This window comes from Macrobrachium rosenbergii, chromosome 2, assembly GCF_040412425.1.
Source record: "Macrobrachium rosenbergii isolate ZJJX-2024 chromosome 2, ASM4041242v1, whole genome shotgun sequence".
Taxonomy (NCBI): domain Eukaryota; kingdom Metazoa; phylum Arthropoda; class Malacostraca; order Decapoda; family Palaemonidae; genus Macrobrachium; species Macrobrachium rosenbergii.
The window spans coordinates 67,493,324-67,514,005 of record NC_089742.1 but is presented as its reverse complement, the minus strand read 5'-3'; the positions used below and the strand labels follow the sequence as shown (position 1 = coordinate 67,514,005).

The 20,682-nt window shown below is 34.2% G+C and overlaps 1 long non-coding RNA gene across 2 annotated transcripts in view; it reads left to right on the top strand.

Annotated features, from left to right (window-relative positions):
* Positions 1-20,682, top strand: part of LOC136849928 (uncharacterized) — a 378,285-nt gene that overhangs the window by 103,355 nt on the left and 254,248 nt on the right. For both annotated transcript variants that reach the window (XR_010856479.1, XR_010856477.1), the window contains one exon: positions 14,376-14,408. This is a non-coding gene — a long non-coding RNA (uncharacterized lncRNA). The remainder of the gene's footprint in view (positions 1-14,375; positions 14,409-20,682) is intronic.

The window sequence follows — 20,682 nt, the reverse complement described above, 5'->3', positions numbered from 1 at the left end:
TAGTTAGTAAGTGAATAAGAAAAGTTCTGGGCGCTAAGCCATATATTCATCCAAGTACGTAAACACTATGAATATTCCAGTGATTAAGTTCATTCGTAACAAACTCGAAAATTTCTCTCTGTGTTCCTTTGATAAGTCCATACAGTGCAACGCTTGCGAGGTGCTTCAGATAAATTATCTTAAAACACCATTTCCATTTTCTGTTAGGTTGAGATGAGCACAACAGACTGTGTGTGTGCGTGTGTGTGTGTGTGTCATTGTGAGAGAGAGAGAGGGAGAGAGTGTTGCGTTTTAAAACTGTCGCAGGAAGAGAAGAAAACCTTAGTCACTGGGTTTACACAGTTGATTGCGACTCTGAGCCTGGCGTGGCTTTTTTTTTTATATTAACTCCTGTACTACTTTCTACGAGGTACCTTGGATGTCGGGTATTGGATTCTCTAAGTTTGATTATCCGTGTTTATGTTCACACACACACACACACACACACACACACATATATATATAAGAAAATTGTAAAAATAAAAATAAAATGAAACACATGGATGATCAAAGGAAAAAGTGCTTTTTCTGCGAGCATAGTTATGTTGGCAGGGCTGTCGATTAAAAAAAAAAAAAGAGTATTACTCTTGAGACTGAGGCAGTTTTTTTTTTTTTTTTTTTTTTACTTTGTGAACGAAGGTAATGATTTCATGGTGTTTTAGTCTCAAAATATCTGCAGGAAAACATTATCTTAGTACTAGACTGTGTAGGCGAAGATTATCGGTAATTATTATAACGCTGCATTGGCCTTAATTATTTTCTCTTATAAATATAAATGCTGAGAGACTGGTATTTTGCCAAAAAGGGGAAAAAAGCCACTCGACCCAGTGCCGAAATTACTGTATTTCACACACTGTTCGTGTCAGAGTAGGTTTTTTATCTGTAATTTTTATTCTTATATGGGAGTACCGCTCGCAGTGTGCCTTGCACGGTAAACACTAGACTACAAAATGGTTCTTAGCAGCGCCTCTTTGAGTTCCAGATGCGATGTTTCGGTCTCTTACTTCGCCCACATGTTCTGTTTGGGCATATTCCTTTTAGCTGTGTAGCTCCTGAGCCTGTTTTAGAAAAATAACCCAGTTTCAACTGAGATTAAGTATTATGAACAGGAAATATTGATAATGCTAAGAGATATATAAGGAAGACAAATTAATGAGGTGATCCTCAGTCGATGTGGTATCTTTAATTAGTATCATTGATGATTGACATCGTTATCACAAACTCGAAAATTTCGCTCTGCGTTCCTTTGGGAAGTCCATTCAGTGCAACGCTTGTGAGGTGCTTTGGGTAAATTATCTTTAAACGCCATTTCCATTTTCTGTTAGATTGAGATGAGCACAGCAGACTGTGTATGTGTGTGTGTGTGTCGTTGTGAGAGAGAGAAAAAGAAAGAGGGAGTGTTGCGTTTTAGCGCTGTCGCAGGAAGAGAAGAAAACCCTGGTCACTGGGTTTACACAGTTGATTGCGACTCTGAGCCTGGCGTGGCTTTTTTTTTTTTATATATTCTTAACTCCTGTACTACTTTCTACGAGGTACCTTGGATGTCGGGTATTGGATTCTCTAAGCTTGATTATCCTTGTTCATGTACATTATATATATATACATATATATATATATTATCCTTGTTATATATATATATATATATATATATATATATATATATATATATATATATATATATATATATATATATATATATATATATATATATATATATATATATATATGTATATTATATTCATATACAGTATATATATATATATATATATATATATATATATATATATATATATATATATATATATATATATATATATATATATATATATCTATATATGTATAAGAAAATTGTAAAAATAAAAAAACATGGAACACATGGATGATCAAAGGAAAAAGTACTTTTTTTGCAAGCATAGTTATGTTGGCAGGGCTGTCGATTGAAAAAAAAGGAGTATTACTCTTGGGACTGAGGCATTTTTTTTTTTTTTTTTTTACTTTGTGAACGAAAGTAATGATTTCGTGGTGTTTTAGTCTCAAAATATCTGCAGGAAAACATTATCTTAGTACTAGACTGTAGAGGCGAAGACTATCGGTAATTATTATAACGCTGCATTGACCTTAATAATTTTCTCTTATAAATAATAAATGCTGAGAGACTGGTATTTTGCCAAAAAGGGGAAAAAAGCCACGCGACTCAGTGCCGAAATTACTGTATTTCACACACTGTTCGTGTCAGAGAAGGTTTTTTATCTGTAATTTTTATTCTTATATGGGAGTACCGCTCGCAGTGTGCCTTGCACGGTAAACACTAGACTACAAAATGGTTCTTAGCAGCGCCTCTTTGAGTTCCAGCTGCGATGTTTCGGTCTCTTACTTCGCCCACATGTTCTGTTTGGGCATATTCCTTTTAGCTGTGTAGCTCCTGAGCCTGTTTTAGAAAAATAACTCAGTTTCAACTGAGATCAAGTATTATGAACAGGAAATATTGATAATGCTAAGAGATATATAAAGAGGGCAGATTAATGAGGTGATCCTCACTCGATGTGGTATCTTTAATTATTATCATTGATGATTGACATCATTATCATCATCATCTCTTGGAGTTTTAGTTTCAAAAGGCATATATCACTACAAAGTTAGGTACTCTAATTAGTGATCATAAAGAAAAAACATACATTTAGTAGAATTTTCTCTCTTTCTATAATATATATACATATATATATATATATATATATATATATATTTATATATATATGTATATATATATATATATATATATATATATATATATATATATATATATATATATATATATATATACTATATATATAATATATACATATATTTTATATATATACACATGTATGTACTGTATGTATATGACTTAACACAGTGTCTGGTCGCTACTTGATTGGGTGACGGCCAAGCATTACCCTACCTTCAGGCCGTGGCCAGAAACCTCGCTCCAATATGTGAATGGCTTTAGAAAATGCTTTGTGGAACTAACCCTGCAGAGGGGAAATGGAGTCTATTCGAAAAAAAGAAAAACTCTAGACAGAAAACAGACAGCCTAGGTTTTCTTTCATTCGTCTTGCAAAAAGATACTGGGATAGATTACTCTTTTTCACGCAGTGCAGTGTTCCCTGTGTTGACTTTTCTTGTTTTACACGGGTGGTCTGACCTTCACATATCAGTCGTCACTTGCTTAGCGTGTGGTCTGCAGCCTTTTAAGATGAAAAGCGCGAATGGATGCTTGTCCTCTACTGATGCCAACAAGGTTATATTCAACAGCTATTAAAGTCTATCCCTTGATTACAGTTTCTCCCTTGTGTCTTTTAAAGAGTAAGGAACATGAGCTAATCGTACACCTGCTCATCAGTGTTTTCAAAAAATATTAATGCTTCTGTAAGGCAAAAAGATGCAGTGGCAGAACGGATATTTCGACTTCTGTTGTTATATAACGATGCCGATTCATCTATTTTTTCTAATGAATCATGAATGACCAGTCTGCCTGGGTCCCCCTTTCAGAGAGAGGCAAATAGAGTTATTTACGTTTAAGGGCTAATACTTCCTTTAACAGTGCTCTCTCTCTCTCTCTCTCTCTCTCTCTCTCTCTCTCTCTCTCTCTCTCTCTCTCTCTCTCTCTCTCTCTCTCTCTCTGCATGGTCTATGGCCTAGATAACTATTATTCATCATCAAGAGCTGATACCCCTTAAACAGGTGTTTTCTTTCTTTCTGTATATATTTATACGTATATAATTATATATTATAAATACTGTATATATATCTATATCTCTCTCTCTCTCTCTCTCTCTCTCTCTCTCTCTCTCTCTCTCTCTCTCTCTCTCTCTCTCTCTCTCTCTCTCTCTCTCTCTATATATATATATATATATATATATATATATATATATATATATATATATATATAATTATGTGTGCGTATAGATGGACACCGCCATACCTGAGCTAATTCTTCTTCATTTTTTTAATAATAATAATAATAATAATAATAATAATAATAATAATATTATTATTAATAATAATAATAATATTAATGATAATGTTAATGATCAAAATAATGATCTTATTTATTTATTATTATCAAAATTATTCTTATTTTATTATTATTATTATTATTATTATTATTATTATTATGAAAAATAAGCAAACACATGAAAAATACAAAAAAAAAACAAGTAGCATGCCAATTCAGATGCCGTAAAAAAATTCCAAATGATAAAATATCTTCGCCAGTGTAAGTGATAGAATGGTTTTTCTTCTGCTTTAAAAACTTTATCAGGAAATATAAATATTTTCGAATTTCAAAATGGGGGAGAAAATGTTACCTTCGTGTTTTATAGCTTCATTAGGAAGTGAATAAATGTTTTCTATATTTAAAGCTCCCCTAGGAAGGAAATTAAATTTTTCGGTATTTAAATCTTCACTGGGAAGTAAATAAATGTTTTCAATACTTAAATCTTCACTGGGAAGTAAATAAATGTTTTCAGTAAAACTTCATTGGGAAGAAAAGAAATGTTTTCAGTATTTTTAATACTGTATATATGTATATATATATATATATATATATATATATATATATATATATATATATATATATATATATATATATATATATATATATATATATATATATTATATACACTGGGTGTCTCTGAAATTAGAGCCCCACCCCCTCCACAGAACAAATGGAGAGTTATGAAGTTTTCTGCTATAGCCTATCTCCAAGTACATTATTTTAAGTTTCTGTTAAGCTATTTTTCATTTTACATTTTTTGTATTTTCAGACTGAGTGACGGAGTTAGATACAGCCATGGCTAACGACTTGGAGGAAATCTGATGGATTGACCGAATCTGGGCTATAACCTTCAGAGAGGGCAGGGATGCTGGCACATCCTTCATTTCACGTTCCCGGATAGCAAAATACATTAAAAGAAATGAATCCTTTGTTAAAAGAAACTGGAACAAAAATCCATGTGACTATCATCGCAAAAAGAGTGAGAATCTTGGAAGGCCTGAAGTCCTTTCTCAAGAGTCATAGGACATCATAGCTGAGGCAGTGGGTAGACCAAGAAAGTCTTTACGTAAAATGGCACTTGAACTAGAAACAAAAAGGGGAAAGAAGTGAAGTTATAGTGCTGTATATCGTGAGTTGAAAAAATCTGGTATCAAGCCATTTCATGTTATCAGCAACCCCAACATCACTCAGCAACAGGGAGAAGACCGTGCGTGGTTTTGTGGTTCATTTCCTAAAGATTGGGATGAGGCTGACTTTCTCAATGTTGCCGCATTAGATGAATTCTTCATTTACACAGTCAGGAAGCCAAATCATAAAAATGACATCATTTGGGCTGCAAAGTTGGATGATATCAGCGATGACATGCGCTGTCGCCAAGTTGTGGAATTTCCTAAATGTTTGGGAATTTTTCTCTGTTTCACAGCCAAATGGTTAATGTGGATCATCAAAGAAAAAGGACAGTCATGGAATGGCGAATACTTCCTTTCCTCAAAGATCCTGAAAATGTGTTATCTGTTGAAGAAGTCACTTTTTTGCATGATAAGGCACCATGTTTCAAGGCTATTCAGACACAGGAGCTGCTTCGAAACAGTGGTATCGATTTCTTCTCGTCAAGTGAATTTCCAGGTAGCTCCCCTGACCTTAATGTGTGTGAAAACATTGGTGGTATCTTAAAGGATCATGTTGAAGCGCGCACAGTGAACTATGATGGTATACCAAGCCTCGACGACCTGCGAAGAGAGGTGACTGAAGTGCTCAGGGAAATGGAGTTTGAGTCTCAGCTTTTTTTGCGATTTGCTAAAATCATACCCCTCAAGAATGCAAGCTGCGGTACAGGCAGATGGAGGCCACAAAAAATATTAAATACTCAGAGAGAAACTTAAATAAATACTTGATCTGAATTACTTTTGTTTTTGTCCATATCAATTTTAGTTTATGCTGTAGAGTGGGGGGGGCCTCTAATTTCGAAACACCCTGTATGTATTTACATAAGAACAAGTGACAAATTTATAAAACGATTTGTATTTTTGATAGGTATATCAAAACAGAGCGAAAAAGTACTTGGTGATGGCAGGTGGGAGAGGGGTGTTCCCCCACCCACCCCCACCATAACCATCAGTTAACTAACTAGTTAACAACGTCAACAGCTTGCGTTGAAGAATGCTTGAAATGGTGGCATGGAGACAGAATTATACCCGAAGTGGCCTTTGATTAAATCAGTTTCTCTTTTTTTATAAGTTTCAGCCTTATTGTGTATTCTGAACTTTTCTTTTATTCATCTTCAGTCTGTCTTGTGTAGCATCTCTCTTATTCTTTTATTCATTCATCCATTTTGCACTCGTTTTATTCAGCTCATTTTAGAGGTATGACGATTCTTGAAAATGCAAAGAAAGATAACTTCACAAAGGTTGGAATTTTGTGTCTGAAAATTTGATCTGGTAACGAGCAACGACGTTACGCTTATGAATTATAAAAAATGGAAAATGAAGTAAAAATTTAAGAGACTTAATAATGCAGCAGCACAAAAGTTTTTCACTGCTGTTCACTTTCTGAGCGGTAAGTTTCCGTTAGGATATTTTTGAAATTTAAGTATTTTCAATTTTGATTTTCATAATAAATGTTGTCATCATTCCTTTGGACGTTTACTACAGGAGAACAGCTTTCTTAAACTTATATATGTATATTTTTTTTGTACTTTATATCAAATAATAATGGTAATCCAGCTAGGGCTGGAATTTTAAATGTTTGTGAAGAATTAGCAATTTACTATATGCAGACAAAGTTATACAAGTTATAAACTGACGCAATGGAAAAAAGTTTGTGTGGCAGAAGTGATAAAGCAAACATGCATGTGTTCCTGGTCTTCGATGTAATTTCATTTTCTGGTAGATACTTTTTACTCTTCGTCAGGTAGCACACCTCTGATGAAAATGAGTTGTTTATATCGTGATCAGATCTGTTAAAAAGTGGTTAGCTAGAAAAATGACAAGTTGTACGGGGCTGAATTATTTTTTGTCGTATTTTTACCGGCATTGAAAAAGAAACTAATTCTAATTTGATTCATATATATATATATTATATATATATATATATATATATATATATATATATATATATATATATATATATATATATATATATATATATATATATATATATATATATATATATATATATATATATATATATATATATATATATATATATATATAGAGAGAGAGAGAGAGAGAGAGAGAGAGAGAGAGAGAGAGAGAGAGAGAGAGAGAGATGAATTTTTGTTTACAAGAAGCTTGAGAATTAAAGCATTTTGACTGTATGCACCAAATACTATATATACAAAGTATCTGTGATACAGGAAGTATATGGACTGTAGTAAAAAAAAAAAAAAGACTAAATATGCCAGGATTCCACAGGTATCGACAGCATCCTTTGCACATGCCTTTGAAGTTTGTTCTCAGTGATGAAAAAAAAAAAGCCGCTGCTCTCTTGTTCTAGAACACAAAGCAAAGGGAGAGGAAAGAAAAAACTCTGACGATCTGCGGCAGGACGTTAAAGCCACGGAAACAATCTAGTCAGCGACTGACGGCTGCTCGTGCTCGGTAGTTGAAGACAAATGAATAAACTGAGTGACAGAGGGTGAATGGAGTGGGAAGGTTTAGGCTTCTCGTGGGAGTAGTGTCTTAAAGAGGATGTGTGAAAAAACAGAGAGAGAGAGAGAGAGAGAGAGAGAGAGAAATTATTTTGTTTTATCTTGCCGCATAATCAACCAACATAGGTCAGTTACTCGTTCTTATGTTTTTGGCTCCCGTAAGGGGGTATCGCCGTTAGTGCACCTCACGCGATGCACTGAAGGCTTTATTTAAGGTTCTTTGCAGCGTTCATTCGGCCCCTAGCTGCAACCCCTTTCTTTCCTTTTGCTGTACCTACATTCATATTCTCTTTCTTCCATCTTGCCATCCACCTTCTCCCAACAATCGTTTCATGGTGTAACTGCGAGGTTTTCCTCCGGTTACACCTTTCAAACCTTTCTATTCCCAATTTCCCTTTCAACGCTGAACGACCTCATGGGTCCCAGCGCTTGTTCTTTGGCCAAAATTTTATATTCCATTCCATTCCATTATATTCTTGACCAAGGATAGTAATGGTAATATATTTCTTAAAGCTGCAGACTATATAGAGAATATTGAAATGATACACAAAATTATTTTCCTTAAAATTGCCTATCAATATTCTAATGCCAAGGGCAGACTGACTGTAATATTTCCAGTGGCATGGAGGGGAGACATAATGGATAAACAAAGGGCGTCCATAAATAAAGCTCTCTGCCCCTGTGAAAATTAAGTGTCCGTAAGGAATAAAGCGGTAGAATGACCGGTCATTAGGAAGTTCCCGTATTTTCCTTCTCGGTAAAATGACTACTATTACTCGCGTATCAGCATCTGAAGGGAAAGTACCCTCTCCCAGTAAATGATTTGTCTTACAGCATTTTTTAGGACGCCAATGGCTACGTTACTTCACGTTAGTTGACTTGAGGAAGTTCTGCTTTTATAAAACTTACTAGATGGCTGCATTCCTGTTATATTACTTTCGAAATGCTGTATTTCTGTTATAATAATTGCCAAATGGATGTTTCTTGTACTGGAGTTATAAATTGGCTCCCCTTACTCGATTTCATTTCTTCGGAAACTACAAACTAAGCAACATGTTTCATCATTTCGAGTTCAATAGTGGTAACATTCGTAAATTGTCAATAATATTTCTTACAAGCTCACAAGTATTCCTGTTTGTGAATTGTCGCTGATGTTTCGCTGACAAACTCAGAATTATACGCATAGTATAGATTGAAAGAACTGTTGGCCTAAAACCAGGAGTTTTATTATCTGTTAATCACTGTATTGTGTCTACAATAACTATCGGCTGTATATGTTCAATCTCCGAGATACCACAAAATCTTCTTATTTTAATTTCTTCTCGTGAATAGTCTGTGACACTTTCCCTTGTCAATAGTCGTAACTTGATAATACTTTTTTCTTGTCATGAACGTATTTGAAGGCGATGAGATGACAGAATTAATGATCTTACTCGCGACGTATACCTTGGCTCGGGTCTGCATCTCTTACCCCAGAGAGAATAACAAACCTAGTGAATTCAGTCGAGAGATTTTAATTGATGGTTTTGGGTGAAAGTTGTAGGGCAAATCTCTCTCTCTCTCTCTCTCTCTCTCTCTCTCTCTCTCTCAAAACATTAGGCTGAATTTCATGATGTACGTAATTTCATCAATGAAAATATGACCTTTTTAGTAAAGCTGAAGTATAGTTTTTTTTTATTTAAACATTAGCGCTTATCTACAATCTGAGTATTGTCTTGTCTCTTATCCTGACGCTTTCATAAAACCTCACAGTTAGCTTTTTCGACAAAATTATATTAATATAGTAATGTGAAATTATGTCTACAGAGTGCAAGAAACTAAAATCTTCCTCGATGCTTATTGTTAAAGAAATAAAAATAAAATTATTTCTCCTTTCAAAAGACTTACGGATGCACATTATCTTTTAATCTGTGGAAGTTGTTGACTTATAGCAACAGGGAATAAATGTCATGGGATATGAAAATGGTCGATGTGTGATGAGGCTAACCATCTGATGCAAGGTAAGTAGCGGGAGAAAAATCAAGGCAAATGCTAAGATGAAGTATTGATTTTGCTTGCGATATTTGGTGCTGTAAGTAAAACCTGTGAAGATAGCGGCATAAACACTCACTTTTTTAGTTTTCTGTAAAAGAAAACTATTGTGCCGGCTTTGTCTGTCCGTCCGCACTTTTTTCTGGCCGCCCTCAGAGCTTAAAGACTATTGAGGCTAGAGGGCTGGAAATTGGTATGTTGATCATCCACCCTCCAATCATCAAACATACCAAATTGCAGCCGTCTAGCTTCAGTAGTTTTTATTTTATTTAAGGTTAAAGTTAGCCATAATCGTGCTTTTGGCAACAATATAGGATAGGCTACCACCGGGCCTTGGTGAAAGTTTCATGGGCCACGGTTCATAGAGTATTATACCGAGACCACCGGAAGGCAGATCTATTTTCGGTGGCCTTGATTGTACGTTGTAGTGGCTGTACAGAAAAATCGGTTGCGCCTAAGAAACTTCAGCGCATTTTTTATTTGTTTATTTGTATGTTCGTATGATACCCGTATGCATAAGTACAATCTGATAGTGCTCGACTGTCTTCCATTGCACTACGTTATTAGTGATTTCCTCATGATTATACTTAAATTTCCTTATGCAATACAGAGGTAAAGAATAGGTGTTATAAGGGCATCGTTTCAGATTTAAATGCGCCGTTTCACTTTTGGAATGGAAAACAGGGACATTTATATTCAAGTCGATATATACGAGTAAATGCATCCACTGTCTTCCTTGAACACCACGAGTTGATTTTGCACTTAATTTATTAGCTGTTTTTAATCGTCAGCTTTCCAACTAAATGACAAATCTGATATTTTCCAATATTCATTCTTTTTCCACGGCTAGCGGAAAGGTTTAATTATTAAAATTACTATTTTAATGACAGCACTGCCTTTCCTACTCAAATAAGTTTTTGTGATACTTGATAAGCACGCTGCAATAAGACTTGCGTCTTCGAAAAAGCCTGGGGTATTCAATTTAATGTTGTGTAATGCAATATTATATCTTTGATTTAGATCCACTTATGGTGTTCCGAAGACAGAGAATGAATTGCAGTTCCTTGATTCGCGAGGAGGGATGAGTAATATGTTACACGATTTGCGTGGCAATTATTGAAAGCATTGACTCCGTGTGATTAATGCAACAGCCATGGACACTAGGGCATCCTGCAACATTTTAGACAGCCTGAAAGAAGTGCCTTAGAATCATTATTTGTCGTTGTGTATCATTCAGCGCTATTATTATTTTACTTTTATTTTTTTTTTTATTTTATAAGTTAAGTTTACGCAGTTGCTAGTCTCGCCAGTGGCATTTTAATTGGCTTTAGTTCTACCCTGTTGCTAGCAACCTTTTTGTTGTGAATCATAGTATTACGTCTGATGTAAGTAAGAAGTAATATATATATATATATATATATATATATATATATATATATATATATATATAAATATATATATATATATATATATATATATATATATATATATATATATATATATATATATATATATATATATATATATATATATATATATATATATATATATATATATATAAGCACATGCCTTCAATAGGTAGCCGAATGCCAAGAAAGTAATTTAGCATCTGATAACATTCACAAAACAATAATTTTAACTGCATGGAAGGTGATTTATTTTTGTTTTAACGAAAATCGAACAATTATCCTAATACATACAAGACCACTTGATTTTTAGTCATCATAAATGTTTAGTTTTCCAACTGGGCCATAAGGAACCAATGTGTAGTATGAGGATTGTCATTAAAAGGGAAGTTTTCGCCATGTAGACGGAGAGAACTTTCTTCCGTAATCAGTTTTAGCTTTTTCTTTTTCTTATGCCCAGTCAGTATGCAGCTCATGTCCGTAAGTGCGAAAATCGTACTATAGAGTTACATGTAGGAAGTTAAAACGCTGAACGTCACGGTGAATGCATTAAAGAATTCTTAAAGTTAGTCTCCTTACGTTTCTTCTGTCAAAAAAAGAATTGTATGTCTTAAAGGGTATTAAAAATATTTAAATATATATAGTTGTGAATAATTAGAACATCGTCTACTGATTATATCTTTCTGATGATGAAATCTACAGTTTATGATGATAGCAGATTTGTTTACTGTTAATACACAATTATCACTTATTATTTCACATGCAGTATTTTACGTTAGCATTCTAATTATATTTCCTAGTGTCTGTGCTTGCCTTGTCATACACCAATATTAAGAATATATTTTCAGCTACGAATGTCGTGAGATAGAAATGGAAGTCATGCAGGTATAAGAAAAAAGACAGAAAAGGTTTACCCATTTTTCCATCGAAGATACCAGGAACATAAGTAGTCTAGTCTTTATAATGTTACTAAAGAGAACACATTCCAAACTCTCAAATGATAAAATGAACAACCTATAGCTACTTCGAAGACGGGAGATGCGACAAAGATATTCTTCGGAAAGAATCCCCTCATTTGTTACTTTCAGCAGCCTGTCTAATACCAGTCAGTTTAATCACCGAAGGAATGTCCAGACATCAATTTCCAAAGTGTCCGGCAGTTCGGGCCCTGCAATTCTTAATCGACGCCCATTTTCTTGCGCAACAAAGACATTGCTTATATTGACCATTCTGCATTGTGAATAAGTGGGAGCTGAAAAATGTAAATAACAAATTGTCACTTCAGGCGTTGTCACGTCATCACGTTTTCTCGGATTATTCGGCATCAGGTATCCACTAACTTTCCTATATTTGTTACTTAGTTTGAAGTCGTGTACTCGTATGTTCGTCAAGCTGATGCCGCAAGAGCGCAAACACGTTTGCAAAAACATTCCTCTTTTTTTTTCTGTCTTCAGAGTTCTCGAGGCTACATAATTCTTACCCTAAATGTGTAATGACTGTTCTTAATACTTATTGTACAAAAGTAAGAGTTGACATGGCAGTCATTGAAACGCTAACCAAATCTGAAACGCTTATTTAGAACAGTTATTGAATCGGTAAATATTAGCAGCGAAACTAATAAAGACCGCAGTATAATGAGTTGGAACAAATTTCAACAATATTAGCTTCCTGAAAGAAAAGGATAAGTTGTGGTTATCAAAAAAATAATTCTTAATTGTAAACACATCAATTTACATTAATTCTGTCTTAATTCCTAACTATACGATGCACTCAGCATCACTGGCAAATTGTTGAAGTTGATTCCTTTGTGATGCCAGTTTTATAAACAAAATCACTGGCGAACCAAAATCTTCTGCCAGATTTTGAGAGATATCTTGCTAAATGCTCTTCAGTAATCGATGATAAAAATGATTAACAACTGTAATGTTCTATCGTAAAGCTTCTTACGTTGCTCAGTAACTGCTATTAGATAACGATTTTATAGAAAAAGTAACCTTGTACATCTACGTAATAAGAATTTAGTTACATTATCTTTCAATAATCCCCCTAAAACGTTGCTTTGTAATTGTTAAATTTAAACTTTGAATGTGACTCAAAAACGGAATCCGAAAATGTAGACTTGTTTTGATGCACTGATAAAGGTTAAATATTACAGCATTTAAAATGTTCTAAAATGAGTTTTGTACCTTTTATATATTTACATTAAACATTTATATATAAATGTCTGCATGTTTTTGCTGATGTATTTATATCACATGTATGTGATTTGATAATTTTAAGAACGATACATTATGATACAACGTTATGAAAGTGCCATCATCTGGCTGAAGTTGACTGGGAAATTGATACTGTATGATGATTTAGCAACACACGAGGTAAGTTATAAGAGAGAGGGTGTTATTGAAGAAGAGCGGCAAAGGGTGGCGATGAATAAGCAATGCCAATGTTACAAAATTAAAACTGATGTGGGGTGGTGGCGGCTGATTAAAATTCATAATAGGTATAGTCACACTATTGTGTAATGTATCATGCAGCCACCAAATACGTTTAATATTCATCAGGAGAGAGAGAGAGAGAGAGAGAGAGAGAGAGAGAGAGAGAGAGAGAGAGAGAGAGAGAGAGAGAGAGAGAGAGAGAGAACTGAATAAGAGTAATACAGCCTCTCTCACTTTAAATAAGAAACGTTAAGCCCAAGCTGCTATTGCTCTCTTCATCAATTGATTAGAATAAGAAAATTAAATGAAGCATAAAATATTGGAAAGTTCTAAATACAGTCTGCTTTCCGTTGAATTGTAATGGTTATCTCGCATAATAGTTTCCCGAAGCATTACGAATACAACGGGCATATAAAAGAGCCCATAACTCTTCTTGTTGCTTCACATGCAGCGTAATTCCTTGTTTCCTGCCTTTCGGCGGCTTCCTTTGCCGTTCTTTTTATCAAAAGGCGGAGCAATGCTTCAGGAATTTTCTCTTTTATAAGATGAAAAAAGTTAAGCGACGTTTAAGATATAATTTAATTTTTTTACTGCATGATTCATTGTTTAATTTTATATGGCTTAATTTTTTCCAGTGCATGCTTCATTGTTTTATTTTCTCTTATTTGAAAATTCAATTACAACGACGGCTAAATGGAAAAGGTCATTAACCAAATATCAAAGTACTGCATGTAAATGTCAGGATTATATTTAATTTAACTCTTGTTTCTTTCTCGCAGAAGGGCAAGTGGTCTACAGAGCTGTGCTTATATGTAAGTGTTAATTTTGTCTATTAGTCTTTTTATGTCTATGGAGTGTATTAAGAAAATTGTCCAAGAGCCAATGACCAGTGATGTTAATTTTTGGTGGTGACATGAGCTTGGATTTTCATGTATCTTGATTGGAAACACGTTGCTAATCCTTTGTTGTCCAGTAGAACCCTCAGGTGATAGAGTCACTCATCTCAGTTAGTAGTGATTTCCATAGATTGTTTATTCTCTGTTTCGATTGGCCATGGGGAGAGTGACCAGAACAAATTTGTGAAAGTTATGAATCTTTGCGTAAAATTTATAGGAAGGAGAGGAATCTAGAGCTTTTACACAGGTATTGGTAGCTACCAGGAAACAGGTTTTTATGTAGGCGTATAGGTACCCATAATGTCTGATCGGCGATCGTAGACTAAGCCTCAAACTTATCGGGTTCTTTCTTGTTCAATCTGTAGTTCATTTATCGAATGTCGAGCAAGCTTTGGCAGTGTTGCCATCTGACATATTTCATTTTCATTTATATCAGTTACTAAAAACAGTTAGCCTCGACTTTTTCAATTTAATAACTATGTGTTATTTTGTTCCCGAATTCAGCCCCATCTGTTTTCCGTTGATAAACTCCCCCCCCCCCAAAAAAATACATAGAAAAATCCATGTCTAGCAATTAAAAACATGAAGATGGTAACGCGGGAAGACTTCACATTTCACACACAGACAGGTTCGTCACTCAAATTGTTTGCTTGGACTATTTTTGTGTTGAAGGGAAAAATTAGCTTATTGTGAGAAGAAAATTTAAGGTACGTAGTTTGCACTGTGTCAGTTTATCACGTTAGTATTAATTTAATTGATTTTATATCGTTATAACTGCTTAATTGTGCGTATATATATATATATATATATATATATATATATATATATATATATATATATATATATATATATATATATATATATATATATATATATATATATATATATATATATATATATCAAACAAGATAAAGGCTTCCATCAAGAAGAGTAGGAAAACAGTAGTAAATTTACGAGCTATTTCGTATTTCCGTGATATGAACAGGAATTGTTTTTCAACATATCTTTCCTGATATATATTAAGAGTATTACATTTCGCTTTTTCTTGAGTTATTTTATTTTTTATTCATTTGTTTGATTTGTTGTTCATCTGTTTTGTTTGGACACTTCTTACCTCTTAATTATTTGGGATTTCTTAGGTCATACCTATTTTTTTTTTTTTTTTTGTGCGTGGAGAGCAATGGTCACTGCCCCATTCATACTTTACCTGATGGATTTTTTATGAATCCTAGGGCAGAAAACTTCCGCAACTGCACACGTGTCTTACTCCTATACACAAGACTCAAGAGCTGCACGGTGAATCCCCATGCACAAACTGTGCCATTCACATTAACTAGCATGCTTTTCACATTTCATGGCCATCAGGGCCTTCCCTTTCATGTAGCTACCTCTTTCACATCCATTCACCGGTTTTCAGGGTCTTCCTCTCCTCCCAACACTTATGCATCATATACTTTTCGTTAATATATCGTCTCCTATTCTTTACACAAGAGCACAACTTCTCATAACATTGGTCCACTCTTTCGCCTCGGTGATCTTTTTACTACTTCACAATACCTCTACACATTATAGCCTTTCATTTCTACAGTACTTCCTACACAAACAAAGGCATCTCACCAGCTTTTTTTACTTGAAAAAACATCTACACTTTATTTCATACCACTCTGACTTCTAAGGCACTCCAAACCACTTCCCAGTCAGTTGCATTATCTCTTTTCTCATCATCTGTTATGTTTACTCCTAAATACTTATACCAATTGCTTCTGTTTATACACAATCCATGTTAACATTCACTGTCCCATATTCCTGGTTTCCATTTACTCTCATAACCTTACTTTGACTCATGTGTGCTCACGTATAAATATTTTAAAACTTGTTATAGTAACAGCCGTTTCTCTTCCTTTTACCCTATCCGAATTATATCATCTGCAAGCATCAACCATTCCACACTTCATTCACAGTTCACTTCCATATACCGCGTACATCAGCTGTCCCTTTTCTGACTCTTGGCATAACTCCATCCGTAAAGATATGATGGTGTAAAACAAGGCTTTTTGGTCATAAAAACTTTTAATTTCTCTCAACAGCTTCTATTCAATGCCATACATTCTCAGCACTCTCCTATAATGCTTTTATTGATTCTATCATAAGATTTTTGTAGATCCAGGTATGCTACTTTAAGGTTTTCCCTTTAAGAAGTCTCACACAACTGTTATATCAAACACATCATGCACACACACTCTTCCTTGACGAAATCTGCTCTGTTCTTTCACGATCCATCCTGCTGTCATGCATTATTTTCTTATCAAACTCCTACAATACACTCTGATAAGTAATACTTTACGTCTGTAGTCTATATAGTCGCCTTTATCCTCTTTACCTTTATGCAGTGGAACAATTATTCCCCCCGTCCATTTCTTTCGTCAGAATCTTTCCTTATCTGTCACAGAATCATCACCGTACCACAGCACCTCTCTAACTAGTTTGTTAACCCACTAACTTCAAATGTCTTTCCATTATTTGAATTCTTGATTGCCCATCCTGCATCCTCAGCAGTCACTTGCCCAAGCATTTTCACACTTTCTGGAACCCTATCCACTTCTATGTATACTACATTTAACAGATCCTCAAAATATTTACTCATTAACAGATCCTCAGGATATTTACTCACTTGATCAGATATATTTACTCACTTGACTCAAGACTATAGACAACTTCAAACAGTATCTCTTCATTAACGCAAGACTACAGGTAGTTTCAGAAAGTATATGTCCATTTGTATATTTTTTCTGAAGCCTATTATCTTTATTAATATTTTTCTATACATTTACAGACACGAGCTATCTCAAGCCTTTTTAAGTTATTCTACGAGTTCTCATGAACTTGCCTTTGACTTTTCCCAGTACACTGCACAGAACTCAACTAATTGTGAGATTAGCTTTAGTGTACTAACACCATTGTAATCCTGAGAGCAGATAAAATCATAGCAATGCCTGGAGCCTTCACCTTTAGAGTTGCACAACAATCGACGGGAAATGGTAATGATGTTATTGAAGAAGTACCGTGAAAAAAAAATCACCGTGGCTTTCTTAGAATGTAATTCGCTCAATTCTAAATATTTTTGGCACAGTAAACTCTTAACAATTTTTTTTTAGGATTGAAATTAGGAAGAATCGATAAAATTTTCCGTGAGGTATTCAGTGCCTGTAAACTGTTCTTTTATAACCAGTGAGGGTGATTTATGGTATCATATTCATTTACCAGTTTTGCGTTCTAATGCTGCTCTTGGCATAGTGGTAATGTGTTATCATAGCGAAATTTCCCTCTTCATCGTGACACGCGTCTAATCTGAAAGTGTCTTCTTTTACGCTTAACATTTCCATTTGAAATTTAAATATGTGTCAACTGGAACTGCATTTATATACATACATTCACACACTATGATATGTATGTATATATGTAATATATATATAATTATATATATATATGATTATTATATATATATATATATATATATATATATATATATATATATATATATATATATATATATATATATATATATATATTTATAAATAATGTCTTGTTGGAGGCCTTTCCTAATTCGTGTCTCCATTTAACATAAAAACATGAATATATTTTGTGTGCCTTAACTTTTTGTAAATAACAAAAACCACATTAAAGGAATTAATTATAGTCTCCTCTTCAAATAAGCTCGACCTGTTTTTAGTTGTACAAGTCATTTAAAGTAAAAATCCAAATATTACTGAGAAGGAATACCAAAACGAAAGATATTTTCAACTCCATTACATATTCATTTTATTTGTATCGCTAGGTAGCGTCGTCGTCGGTTCATTTAATATTTGTTTATAATTTTTTATGAGTCTCTATATATTATATTTCTCAAGACACAATACTGTGGAAGAAATATATTACCTCAGGTACAAAATGTGGATAAATGTAAATACTATATACATTTTTTATGGCTCATCGTCTGAATACAATTTCGTTTTCGGCTCGAGAGAAATTACACTTCTTATGTCGCGATTTTATGTTCATTGCATCCAATTTCTGCTCACTATCTTCTTCAAGATATGCAGAACAATTTATCGTTCTGAACGTTAGCCTGTTCGCAAGTGGAGCTTGAAATAAATTGCATTTTAAAACTGAGTTAAAAGCTTTCCAAGTTTTTCTATACATCTTTTGATACACGTTATTTCATATTGTGATTCACTCTAATATATTTTCCTTGCTCATCTACCCTCTTCAAACCTATTTATTCATTCATATTTAGAAATATATATGTTTATGCATATTAATTACCTAGCCCATAATTAAACATGTTTTTGCTCATATGTATTTGTTTTGATTTTTGTTCAGTGGTGGTGACGGTTGAAATTCAGTGCTAGGCGTCAAACTGTGTATTGGTAAATACAAAATATATCTGTTATATATTTAAGCCTCTAAATTCACTTTTTACTTTTCTGTAAAAGAAAACTGCTGTTCCGGCTTTGTCTGTCCGTCCGCATTTTATTTTGTCCGCACTTTTTGTGTCCGGCCTCAGATCTTGAAAACTACTAAGGCTAGAGGGCTGCAAATTGGTATGTTGATCATCTACCCTCCAGTCATCAAACATACCCAATTGCAGCCTTCTAGCCTCAATAGTTTTTATTTTATTCAGTGTTAAAATTAGCCATAATCGTGCTTCTGGCAACTATATAGGATAGGCCGCCACCGGGCCGTGGTTAAAGTTTCATAGGACACGGCTCATACACTATTATACCGAGACCACCGAAAGAGATTTATTTTCGGTTGCCTTGATTATACGCTGTAGCGGCTGTACAAAAAACTCGATTGCGCCGAAGACTTCGGCGCATTTTGTACTTGTTTTAACTAATGTAAAATTAAATATTTCAAATTCGGTGTCATGTTTCATCAAAGTATGGCATTCTCTTTTTTTCCAAAGTGTGTTCTCTAAACATCATCACCAAAAGGGGCGCTCAAATATCTTTTCAGTACGTCACACAACAAATCCTCTTTTTTTTTCAACGCTTGTAAACATTTGTTTAACATTTGTCCTCTCGGTACATTTAGCCCGTGTATCAAAATACACAGGTCTGTGGAAATCCAGAATTCTTTTATGTATTGGAAACTCGGGATCCGCTGGAATTCATTACTGGAAATGCTAGATACACTGGAATGTTTTTGACTGGCATGATAATGTGGACAGTAAAAATGTTGGTTTCTCTCTGATACTCATTCCATTTTTTACGTGACCTTTTTCGTTTGGTGTATGCGGGTGAGACTTGGATATTTTTTAATTATCAGTGATGAAGAGAGGACCAACCTCTAGGAAGGAACCCACCATAGCCAAGATAGAAATCAGTTTTCTGTTTCTGAAATGCGACACAATGAGAAAGACTGTATTTAGGAGAATGGCAGCATCTGATATTTGAAAATGTTGTATGGTGTACTATAACCCAAACATTATATTGGCAAAACTCTGTCTTTTTTTGTGTGTGTAAAAAAATCGCATTATTAGTATGGAAGATATCCTATCCTCATTGCGCTATGAATTTTCTCTTGATATAACAACTTGAAGTTTACCTAGATAAGATTGCGATGTCCCTGTATAGGAGTGCAGTTTCCTTATATTTTCAGTTAGAAAGTATTGATAAGTGACCTGAGCTAGGAATTAAGGTTTAGAAAGCATCTCAGGTTTTAGCGTAGCTAGTTCTTGCTCTCGACAGTCAAAGTAAAATCAGGGTACATAAATCAGAGTATAGAGCATCGTTTATGAATTTCAGACTGGTTAAATTAGGAACAGGCCAAATTTATTTCAGTGCATTTAGGATTATAGAGAGGATACATTTATCAAGAAAACTCAAGATCTGCAGGCTCAAGGAATTAGGCGTAGATTTGCTGTGTTATTATTATATTTGTTGTTAATACTGTTGTTTGGAACATGTCTCACTGCTTCCACGCATAAACCTAATATCTCCTGCAAATCTGATAAAGGATAATTGGTTCAAAATCTGCAGTCGTTTTGACGGAGTAGTCGCCCACTGGTTCTTCAATACTTTGCAGTAATGATTCCTTTGCTGATACGAGACAAGACCTGCCTATCAATAGCGGCGCAACCCTTAAAATAAAACATCTAATCGAAAAATATATGCATAAATGGCGTCGT